Below are 11,229 nucleotides of genomic sequence, written 5' to 3' on the forward strand. Positions count from 1 at the left end.
AATGCAGTCAGGACTTACAGCACTTATCGAGAGGCCAAATGCCGCTAAGGCTAAATGAAACATCTGTGAATGCCTATAGCCCATAAGGGGAAAAAACTATTTTGTTGTGGACCTGTGTTTCTGTATGTTTTTTACCTCTCCTTCTTTCTCAATTGCTTTCTTCCATTTTTTTACATGACTTGGCCTGTATAACCGTACAGTATGAACAGCTTTACAAGACTGAGATGGGATTTTTATGTCTTGCATTGTTCTGAAGGGCAGCGGGTGGGGGGCAGATTTCTACATATGCTTCACACACCCTTATAAACTTGCACATATTATTAGTTGGTGAAGAAATTTTTTAATAGTTTTTTCATGGAACTGGAAATATGATGTAAACATTCCTCAGAAAATAGAAAGAGAGAGAGAGAGAGAGAGAGAGAGAGAGAGAACTGGCATAATGAACAGATAACATGGTGATAGGCTGTGTGAAGTTTGAGGCCTTTTTTCATTTGCGCGTCCACACCACAAATGTCTGTTTCAAATATCTTGATTGCTCTAAAACCTGCATGCATCTGTTTCCCTTCAAAATATCAATGACAGCTCATGTGGCCTCTTATAATGCATGCATATTTGCTTATTATTATGATGAATACTTTTAAATCAATGTTCTGGCACCATGGAAGCATTAAACCAAAAATGCCTCAGTCTTTTAGAGCTCTTACTTTGATGAGCATCAGCAATTCATTACAAATGTCATTGTGGATGAAATCTTTTTCTCGTCAACTCTCGTTCTCTGAGAAGAACTTTACATTTTGATGATCGTTTGGCTGTTTAAACATCACCTAACACCATGGAATCTTGTAGAAAGAGCAACAGGGTGCAATCGGAGGTGAATTTTGGTTTCACGTGAAAAGAAAAACAAAGCTTTTACTTTAATATTCTTTACATCACAGTCAGTTGATCATGTTATCGATTACTCTTCTATATTCAAATGTTTATAATATAGTGTCAATTAATGCACCCATTCATTAATCAATCAATCAGTCAATCAATCAATCAATCATTAATGCGCCCATTTAATGTTCTCTTTGCTAGTAATAAGCTATTTACAGGGACTTCTGATGTTCTATAACATAAAATATGAATTTGAAAATGGCACGTGTCATTGTTTTATAATTCTGTAAAAATCTGAATTTTTTTTAAATTTGTTAAATTTTTATTCCCCAAATATAATTACATGCCATTTTATCATTTAGGTTTGATCATAGCTCAGCTGATAATGACTCGTGTATCATATGTATACATATTGAAAAAAGTGTATCGCAGCCTAGTAAACTGAATATATTAGATATGACATGTAGACAAATTAGACATGATATCCAGACAAATAAAAAAAACTAAATCAGAATCAAAGGCAGACTCTGAATCTGAACCGTAGCCTGAATCACGATCACAATCAAGACCAGAATCAATAGCAGAACCAGGATTTGAACTGAACTCAAATCCAGACGCAAAATCATAATCACAATTATTATAAAAAAAATAATAATTAAAACCAAATTGGAATCAGAATAAAAAAGAATCACAAACAGAATCTGAATTTGAATCTGAATCAAAAGTGAATGAAAATAAAAAAATATATTAATAATAATAATAATAATAATAATAACAATAATAATAATAATAATAATAATAATAATAATAATAATAATAATAATAATAATAATTATTATTATTATTATTATTATTATTATTATTATTATTATTATTGTTGTTATTGTTGTTATTATTATTATTATTATTATTGTTATTATTGTTATTATTATTATTATTATAAGCAATTAAAACCAAATTGGAATCAGAATAAAAAAAAATCATAATCGTAATTAGAATTTGAAGCTGAATCCAAACCAGATTTAACAAAATCTGAACAGGATAAAAAATAAATAAATAAATACAATCAAAACTAATTTCTGCAGAATAAAAAAAAAATCAAGAATGAAAAACAGCATCTGAATTTGATGAATCAGAAGCAGACTGAAAGGACTGATCTCTTGTATTTGAAATGTGCCTGTGCTTGACATGACATGAATTTCCTTTTCTGGAAAGTTTTGCCCAAATGAATGTGAACAGTATGTTGACAGCATGTTGTCATATTAAATTCAACTGGCTGCTGGTCCTTTGCTCTTTTTTCATGAACAAAACATTTGTTGCTACAATCTGCAGAACCACAACACAGACTTGGAATAAACATCATTGTCTAGCTATCAGACTTCAAGTACAGCATTAAGTACAGTTCTGAACGAGGTCGAATGTGAGTTACTGTCAGATTACTCCTAGCACCTCCAGTCGAGTCAAATGAGTTCTTCCTGTCGTTCCTTTAGAGCTCTTGTACACGTTAGAACAAAATGTTGTTTCTTCAGTAGCATGGTTCACGGCAGCAATACTGCAGCCTGGTACACAGAAATACGTGAACTGAATACACATGACGCATAATAGTGTGTTGATTGAAACTGATTTGGTCTACTCTCTAATATTTAATATGGATTCATTACGAATGGATCGATCCTGATCTCATTAATCCATCAGAGAGAACAAGATCCAAGATATTCTGTGAGCAAAGAAGAGTTGCTATTGAAAGTCCACTTCAGGCACAAGCCGAGCATGGAAATCTCTGGGATTTGAACTTACAAGGCTTCCAATGTCAAAAGGTCAAGCACTGTGAGCATTCAGCCCTCTGGCCACCAGCCTCCCTATTCTTTCTTTTGCTACTTTCTTTATTCTTCCTCCCTCCTCACCCTCTGACTGCTGTGTTGGACAGAGTCTCATCAGCGTCTGGTATATATCCTCATTTATGCTCTTTCATTTGAGCCTGTAAATGTCTGACGCTTGAGAATTTACTACTGAAGCGATGTAGTACGAGAGAGTGGAGGGGGAAGAGAGAGAGAGAGAGAGAAAGAGAGAGAGGGAGAGGGAGAGAGAGAGCTTCATTAGTGGGAATTATTTGGGAATCATAAATCTGCTTCTGGGTAGCTGGTGTTTTCCTTGCAAATGATGCATCTCGGTTAAAGAATGGAAAGCTAGTTGCTGAAAGCTGACTGTATATCAAGTAATTCACAACTTTCTCCCAGAGCAATCCCGAAGTGGTTTGCTGCACCATTTAACATGTTCGTAAGAAGGCGGGGGTTTTGAAAAATGACACAAAACATGAGCAACGTCAACACAAGCCACATAGCAAACACCATCCAGTAGATGATGAAAGAATGAATAAATATGTACCTACCACATAGAATCAAACCTTTTCCACTATTGTGAAACAGTGGCTTCTTGAATTGCACTGCTGCTTGACCCACTGGCATTGGTGTACGGAAAATCCAGCAGATCGTTATGTCACACACATTAAGCATGGCTGTGTTTAAATTCAGCATTGCTCCTGTTACTTCTTAAGCTGTCCTGCTTCACTCTGAGATAATACCTTTGTGATCTATCTCTAACGCCGTGGGTGAGCCCAGCCTCTCGGACCACCATGGTGTAGTTTGTAATTTGTATGGGTGAAAGTTAAGAGGAATGAGGCCCACGGCTGTCTGCCAAGTGCTAACGGCCTTCGGCTGCATGCGCCCTCTTAATAAATGGTGTCGGACGCTGCAAGCGCTTTGTGCCCGATGGCAAACACATATTGTCTACTGTTTGTGATGCCTCCTGCTTTACGTCATTCCCTGCAGCTTCGGGAAGTGGACATGGAGGTATTTGGCTTACTGGCATGACAGGATAAGACATGGCAACAGAGCAAGAGAAAGTGCTGGAGAAGTGCAAGCATGCAGCTCTGCCAACAAAACACTGGAGCAAAGAATGTGCTGGACATACAAGCGTACATCTCACCCAGCCAACATTGTTCTGAGCGGATCATTTTCTAGATCTAGTTAGTGCTGTTTTTTACCGTTGGGGTTATGAAGAATGGCTCTGCACCAGCATTATAACCACTTTTACAGTGTTAACCTTGCACCTTCTTGTGCCAAACTTACAATGTGAAACCATGTGGTGTTAGAATTGTACAGCAAGTTGTTTATCAACAGACACCCAAAAAAAAAATGAATAGCATGTGCCTCATATCACAGAAAAACCATTCATTCACTCATTTTCTACCGCTTATCTACCGCAGGACAAGTAACCTTAACTTGTAAATTAAATCAGTTTAGTCATGTTAATTTCCTTTTTTTTTAGAAAATAATCTTTTGTTAAACACTCTAACCACATCTCAGTTTGAAAATCTATAGTTCATGTTATGTCAAGTCATTCATTCATTCATTTTCTACCGCTAATCCGAACTACCTCGGGTCACGGGGAGCCTGTGCCTATCTCAGGCGTCATCGGGCATCAAGGCAGGATACACCCTGGACGGAGTGCCAACCCATCGCAGGGCACACACACACACACACACACACACTCTCATTCACTCACGCAATCATGCACTACGGACAATTTTCCCAGAGATGCCAATCAACCTACCATGCATGTCTTTGGACCCGGGGAGGAAACCGGAGTACCCGGAGGAAACCGCCGAGGCACGGGGAGAACATGCAAACTCCATACACACAAGGCGGAGGCGGGAATCGAACCCCCAACCCTGGAGGTGTGAGGTGAACGTGCTAACCACTAAGCCACCGTGCCCCCCCCCCCACATAAAAACCAGGACCTTAAAAACAAAAAGGTCTCTGTAACATCATGTGACACAACACTGAACATAGTAGAATTAAGCGCTTGGAGCAACTGGGAAGTATATAAGACTGAATAATTAATGGATAATTAATTTATCCAATTATAGTTGTTGAAGCCACAAATATGCAAATAAGATTATTTAGGCTTTAGGAATGTATCGTGTTTAATTATGAATAGTTAGGATTAAATTGTTAACAGGTAAGTATGAGCAAGATAAGAACAAGATAACTCAAGATTCTGTTTAAACAAATATCACAACCATTTTAAACCTCGGTGATAACAGTCAGGTTCCAATTATAGCACCTTTTTAGAAAAGATCTACTATTCTTATGCACCATTTTCCAGGAACATTTGATATACAGTATTAATAAGAAATCCAGTGTAGAAATGTAGAAATTGGCACAATTTTTGAGCTCAACATTCCAGACCATAGATTATATCTCCAAATGTTAATGGACACGTGACCATTAAAGCATGCAAATGAGTCAGATTAAAGTTTCCCTTCACTGGAACTGAGGCCTAAACCTGTTCCAGCACGACAACGCACCTGTGCACAAAGCAAGCTTTATGAAGACATAGTTTCAGAAGTTTGGAGTGGAAGAACTGTGAACTGTGAGCCCTGGGAATCTGTCTCAACCCCATTCGGATCAACTGGAACACCAACTGCCCCCAGACCCCTCACCATCCCAACATCAGTATCTGATCTCACAAATGCTCTTGTACATGAATGATCACAAATTCCCACAATCACACACCAAGATCTACCGGAAAATCTTCCCAGAGGTGCATAGCTTATTCTAACAGGAAATGAATGGACATTAACATCGATCAAGCATGTGTGGGTCCTTTTTTGTCATACACTGTACCTGTGTTAAGGCTCGATTTATATAGTAAGCCATGTATCATATAGTGGTGTTGATGTCTGTATTAGCATAGAAAGTTGGAAGTTGAGAGACAGACAAAAGGACTAAAGAGCTGCTGCACCACTCTCTTCAAGAGAAGATGAAGCTAGTACTGATTCATACTGGGGACACTTTCGAGAGCATTGTGAGTTGTGATAAATTAAAAAAAAGTAAAAATAGAGCAACTTGTCACCTTGAAAATGTATTATGCTCACATTATGCGATTCCGTCAGTATCTTTGCTACATCTTCAGTATCTCATGGTTACACAATAATAAGCTGTACTTTGTAGCCTTTAAATATTACTGTGTGGCCTTGAAATAATGAAATTTAAGCTTATTAAAATAACCAATATGTCATCTGAATGTCTTTGTACTTGCATGTAAGACATTTTTCGAATTAAAGTGACAAGAATTACAGAAGATTACAGCGATACTGTATGCATATTAGCATATTTAGGCGTTTGTGCTATTAAGTAGGATGCTATTGATACACTAGGTATATCTGTATTGTTAAGGTTTAAGAGATTAAGGAAAGGTTTCAATTAATGTCAATTAGCTCATATTAAGTGCACATAAATGACACATTTAATGACACGTTTAAGCTCGTAGGTCAGTTTCATCATGAAATGTAGCCAAATAAGGTCATTAGACCCTCACGTGTGATGATGGAAATTTACTGTGAAGTTTTTTTGGATTTTTTTTTTTTTGTTTATCTTATTAAAGAAACTATAGAGGTTGGTAAAAGAATGATTGTTGGCATTTATTGTAAGTAATAACAGGAAGTGACAATATGACATCATAAATATAACTTTAAATGGTTATAGAGTATGAAATATTGTATAATTGCTTTTGTATAAAAGAAATAATACTTGAATGCTGTATTAAATCACACACCCTTTTATATGTTATTCTCCTATAATATCATCATGCTGTAAAGACTTTTTCGTTGTAATGATCTTTTCAGTAAATAGCGAGGTGCATAATTATTAAAATATTATTTAAACTGATTGGAAAATGTCTTTTCGTCCATAAGTGACATACTAAGCTAACTACCGATCCATGCAACTACCGCGAGAAGTTATCAGAGAAGTACAACTCCATTGTGAGAGATTCAAACAAACAAATCAATCAAAAAATAAATCTGTTTGCGCAGCAGTGCAGAGGGTTGTGTTGTTGCCTTACAGCTCCAGAGTCCGTGATTCAATCCTGAGGATGGGTTAATGTCTGCATAGTGTTCTGCACTTTCTCTGTTTTTATTTCTCCCTCCCAAATCCATTGTCGTACATGGACTGATGATTTTAAATTACCCCTAGGTGTAAATGTTGTATGATGCTCTGTAATGGACTGGTGTCCCATCCATGGTGTATGAAATTAATGAAGTATTGTTTGGAGTGTTCGGGGTTTAGCTCTGGATCCACCACAACCTTAACCAGGTTAAAACAATTACTAAATGTGAATGAACATTTCGTGCATTTTCTTTCTGGGCAAAGTCTTTCTCGGATTTGAAAAAGTGCTGAAATGAAGAACTCATTCTGAAGAAGGATTCTCTAGACACTGTAATTTACCGGTTCTTCCATTTTTACGATGGCAAGAGCTGATGTGTACAACTTTAAATCTGCTCCAGTGCCTCTAACACCAAGTACATGTCTGAAAGTGTGCAAACATTCTGCATTCTGGCCTTTGACTGTACTCGGGTTTGTGAGTCTCAGTCAGATTCAGTTACACACATGGCACACCAGATAGCTCTGCTTGACTGCTATGTCCAATTGGGGTCAGTAGGCCATAGAGCTCCAGTGACTGATTTGAGTTTTGTTTCTCACACACACACACACACACACACACACACACACACACATTGCTACCACCAACAGCAGCTATGTTTCTTGACTGGCCTTTCTCCTAATTGTCATCTTGAATACTGATACTTTAAAAAGAAAGGGTCTGGTTATGGGATCAGTGTGTGTGGGGAAAAGGGGACTGGTGGTGTGTATTACTGTAATGCATTAGCCCTGAAGGCTAAGACCTCCATGAAGAGTTTAAGAGTTTATCTGAGTCTGAAAAAGGCCAGCATATTTCCCGGGTGATACATTTTAAAGAAATTATTCACTCTGAAATGCTAAGTTTGCTAATATTGACTGAAAACGAGTGAAAATTTGACATGTTTTCCTGTGCTGAGAAAATTATGGAAAATCTGATGACTGGAAACTCACGTATGTGTGGCGGTTTGGAAAAACATGGCACATGCTGCAGTGGCTCAATTCTGGAAAACAGCCAGAAATGACGAAAAATCAAGTTTGGACCAAATAGTAATACACTTTGACATTTTTACTTTAAGAAAACAGAAATATATATTTTTTAAAACAACACGCAAATATTTTTATTTAGGCTGCTTTTTAAACATTTATGCCACTGCTATGGAGACAGTAGGACAAACTGTGACTCTACTGTCAACAAACTTGTTAGTTGCTAAATATTTTCACAGTGAATTTTATTCTTTAACCATTTTATTCGAAAGCTGTGTGTCAAAAAATATAATGATGAAAAGAGGAGTAAAGAGACGATAATGACGATGGTGTTTAAATACCTGAGTGACTTTTAGCTCAGGTGAAGTGAGGAGTCAGATGAGACAGAGACTGACATGAATGATGCTAATAATTGAATTGAGAATAAATTTCTCTTCATGAACCTATAATTCGATAAATTATTCAGTTAGAAATGTAGAAGTAAGAATAGTGTCTATTAATGAGGGTGAAACCAGTACATGTCATTTTCTCCCTATTTAAGTGAACCACACTTAAAAACACCAGAAATGGTTAAGATGCATGCAAAAGTGTTTCAGACATAAACATAGGAGAAAATCTTAAAACATGACCATGTTAATATATTTCCATGTATAATAAAAGCCTTAACCCTTTTTACCAGAAGCCAGAAAACAGAATTTCCACCTGTTTTGTTGTGCCCATGATTAGTATTGAATGTCTTTGCCATGTCTCACTCTACAGCGGTGGTTAATATGAAGCTGTGATGAAAGTAGACACAGGATTTGTAATGTTTTCTAAGTATTTTTGTTTTTACTACCCTACTAGGGACAATATATTCACAGAAAAGTAAAAAAAAAAAAAAAAAAAAAAAAAATTTATTTCCACATAAATGTTTCTAGACACGAGAACAGCTTCTTCTCACAGGCCATGTCCATGAACAGCTAGCACAGCCACCATTACATATCCCATCTGTTAATGTGCAATATCTATTCTACAGTGCGGTATCTCTTACTAGACTACATATACATATAAATACATATTTATATTTTCTATGGTTATGAAAATGTACATTATACACAGTTGTAACCTACAGTACTTACTTGGCACATCTGTAAGGAACTCAACTGCATTTTTGTACATTACTTATGTTTTTATCTTTTTACACTTTTAGTCTACATGTTTTATTTTCTCTCTATTTTTGTGTACTTTCGTGTGTGTGTGTGTGTGTGTGTGTGTGTGTGTGTGTGTGTGTGTGTGCGCGCGCACTTGGCAAATAAAGCTGATTCTGATTCTGATCTTCAAAGTAAATGCTGATATCAAACCCATTTCTGCTCTCTGAGATGCCCCAAGTGCTTATTCATAAGCAGTTAATTTGTAAAGGTGTTATAACCATTACAATGTAAAGATAGCAACAGAGATAAATTTCTCAGGATTTCTAAATTCTGAGTTAGTCAGCTTTATGGTCGGTCTTCATCAGCGATTATTTTCTGACATCAGCAGAAAGAAATCTATGGTTGGTTCTGTGGTGAACTCAGAAATTGCGCTGACCTGTTCCTCATGATCTTTTTAACTACAAACTGTAGTACTTATTTACATTGACATTATTTCCTGTCCGGTGTCACCCAAATGTATCTGTAGTTCCCTTCTGAGTCTGGTTCCTCTCAAGGTTTCTTCCTCTTATCATCTCAGGGAGTTTTTCCTCACCACCATCACCTCTGGTTTGCTCATTAGAGATACAAATAAATCAAATTGAATTGAATCGAATTAAAAGCCAACAAAGTCTTGATCAAACTTACAGCCACAAAACAATTCATGTGTTTATGCTGACTGAAGATTCCCAGTAAGTTGATTTCCATTACACCAGCAGAAAAGAGTTAATGATGAATGTTGATATGAAAGCATTAAAAATACACCACTATATAAAAAAAAAAATAATAATAACTATTATTATTATTATTATTATTATTATTATTATTATTATTATTATTATTATGTATAATAATATAAGATGTAACTAGACCTGTTAGCACTACAAAGCCACTACAACTCCCACTCCAACTGAAGTAAAATTACTTGTTATTTTGGTAAGTTAACATTTTTCCCTGAAAACCGAACTAATTATACAGTTTCGTTCATTACGCTTAATTTATGTTGTCGGAATTCTTTTGCAAGTTATGGGAAACGTGATAAAAGTTTGGCCCGTGATAATCACACATACAGTACACAACCTGGCAGATAAAGTTTTGTTTTTTTTTACTCATTGAAAAGAGTATTCATTCATTAGAGACGAATGAATCAGGGTTTGTTGCTCGATCCGGAGGAAGCACACCTGCGCAGTGCAAGAAGATGAAAACACACACCACAGGAGGTATGCACATGTTTTGGTCTTTCGGCATGAGGTAGGTCTTGGACTTGAACGATAGCTCAGTGCATATGGCACTAATACTGCAACTGACATCATTTCCAGTATATGTGTGGCCCGAAAAAGGGAAGCAGCTCTGGTCTGGTCAAACGACTGCTCTTTACTTTGACTTGAAACATCAAGGCCGTGAGGCAGCTTGTCAACAAATGTGCTCTCCACATTTTGGAGGCTTGCACACTACCATACGTGCACGAGCAGGTGATTGAATTTGTTTGTGTCGACTAGATGGAGACGATTATGGTTGGTGCTCATCCTGTATTTTCCTTCAGACATTTGTGTCTATTTTTCCACTGGCTTAGAAGCATAAATGTAGCCTTCAGAATTTATTTATAATTCCTTAGAGACGATGGATATTGGCTGTGTTTGTGTAACGTGCAAGCAGAGCTGGTGGTTAAACCATTGTGATGCATGGCCTCTGTGTGTGTGGTGTTATGATTAAATCCACTAATGACCAATTTACCATCATCAATGTAGGCCACAGTGCTAATTAGTGACCCCCACTCCTTTCTACGAAGGCTGCTTGTGTTCTCTCCTCTTGTTTCTCTCATTTGGCCCACCAAACCACCCAGCTTGAGCTCATAAATCATGGGCGGGAGTTCAAGAACGCTGCCACCAGTCATTCGTCCTGCAGCGTCCTACAAATACCCCAGTGACTTAACTAGAGCATGGCATGACATATGAGATATAAAGCCATCTAAATCCTTTTTTTGAGTTATGTGAAAATTTCGTTCGGATCTGAATTAATCATTTTGAATCCCCATTTTGTTTTAAGTGAGATGCTGCATCATGTACTGTAAAACTTCTACTGGAATTCCCAGCAGTGGTGTACAACATTCCCGGTCCTACTAATCACTTCTGGGATTGGTGTGTGTGTGTGTGTGTGTGTTCATGTCGCAGCTGCATCAGTGTTCCCCGGAACGCTTTGATCTCTCCGATAAGTGCCAT

The sequence above is a fragment of the Tachysurus vachellii genome, chromosome 6 (genome assembly GCF_030014155.1).
Source record: "Tachysurus vachellii isolate PV-2020 chromosome 6, HZAU_Pvac_v1, whole genome shotgun sequence".
NCBI lineage: Eukaryota > Metazoa > Chordata > Actinopteri > Siluriformes > Bagridae > Tachysurus > Tachysurus vachellii.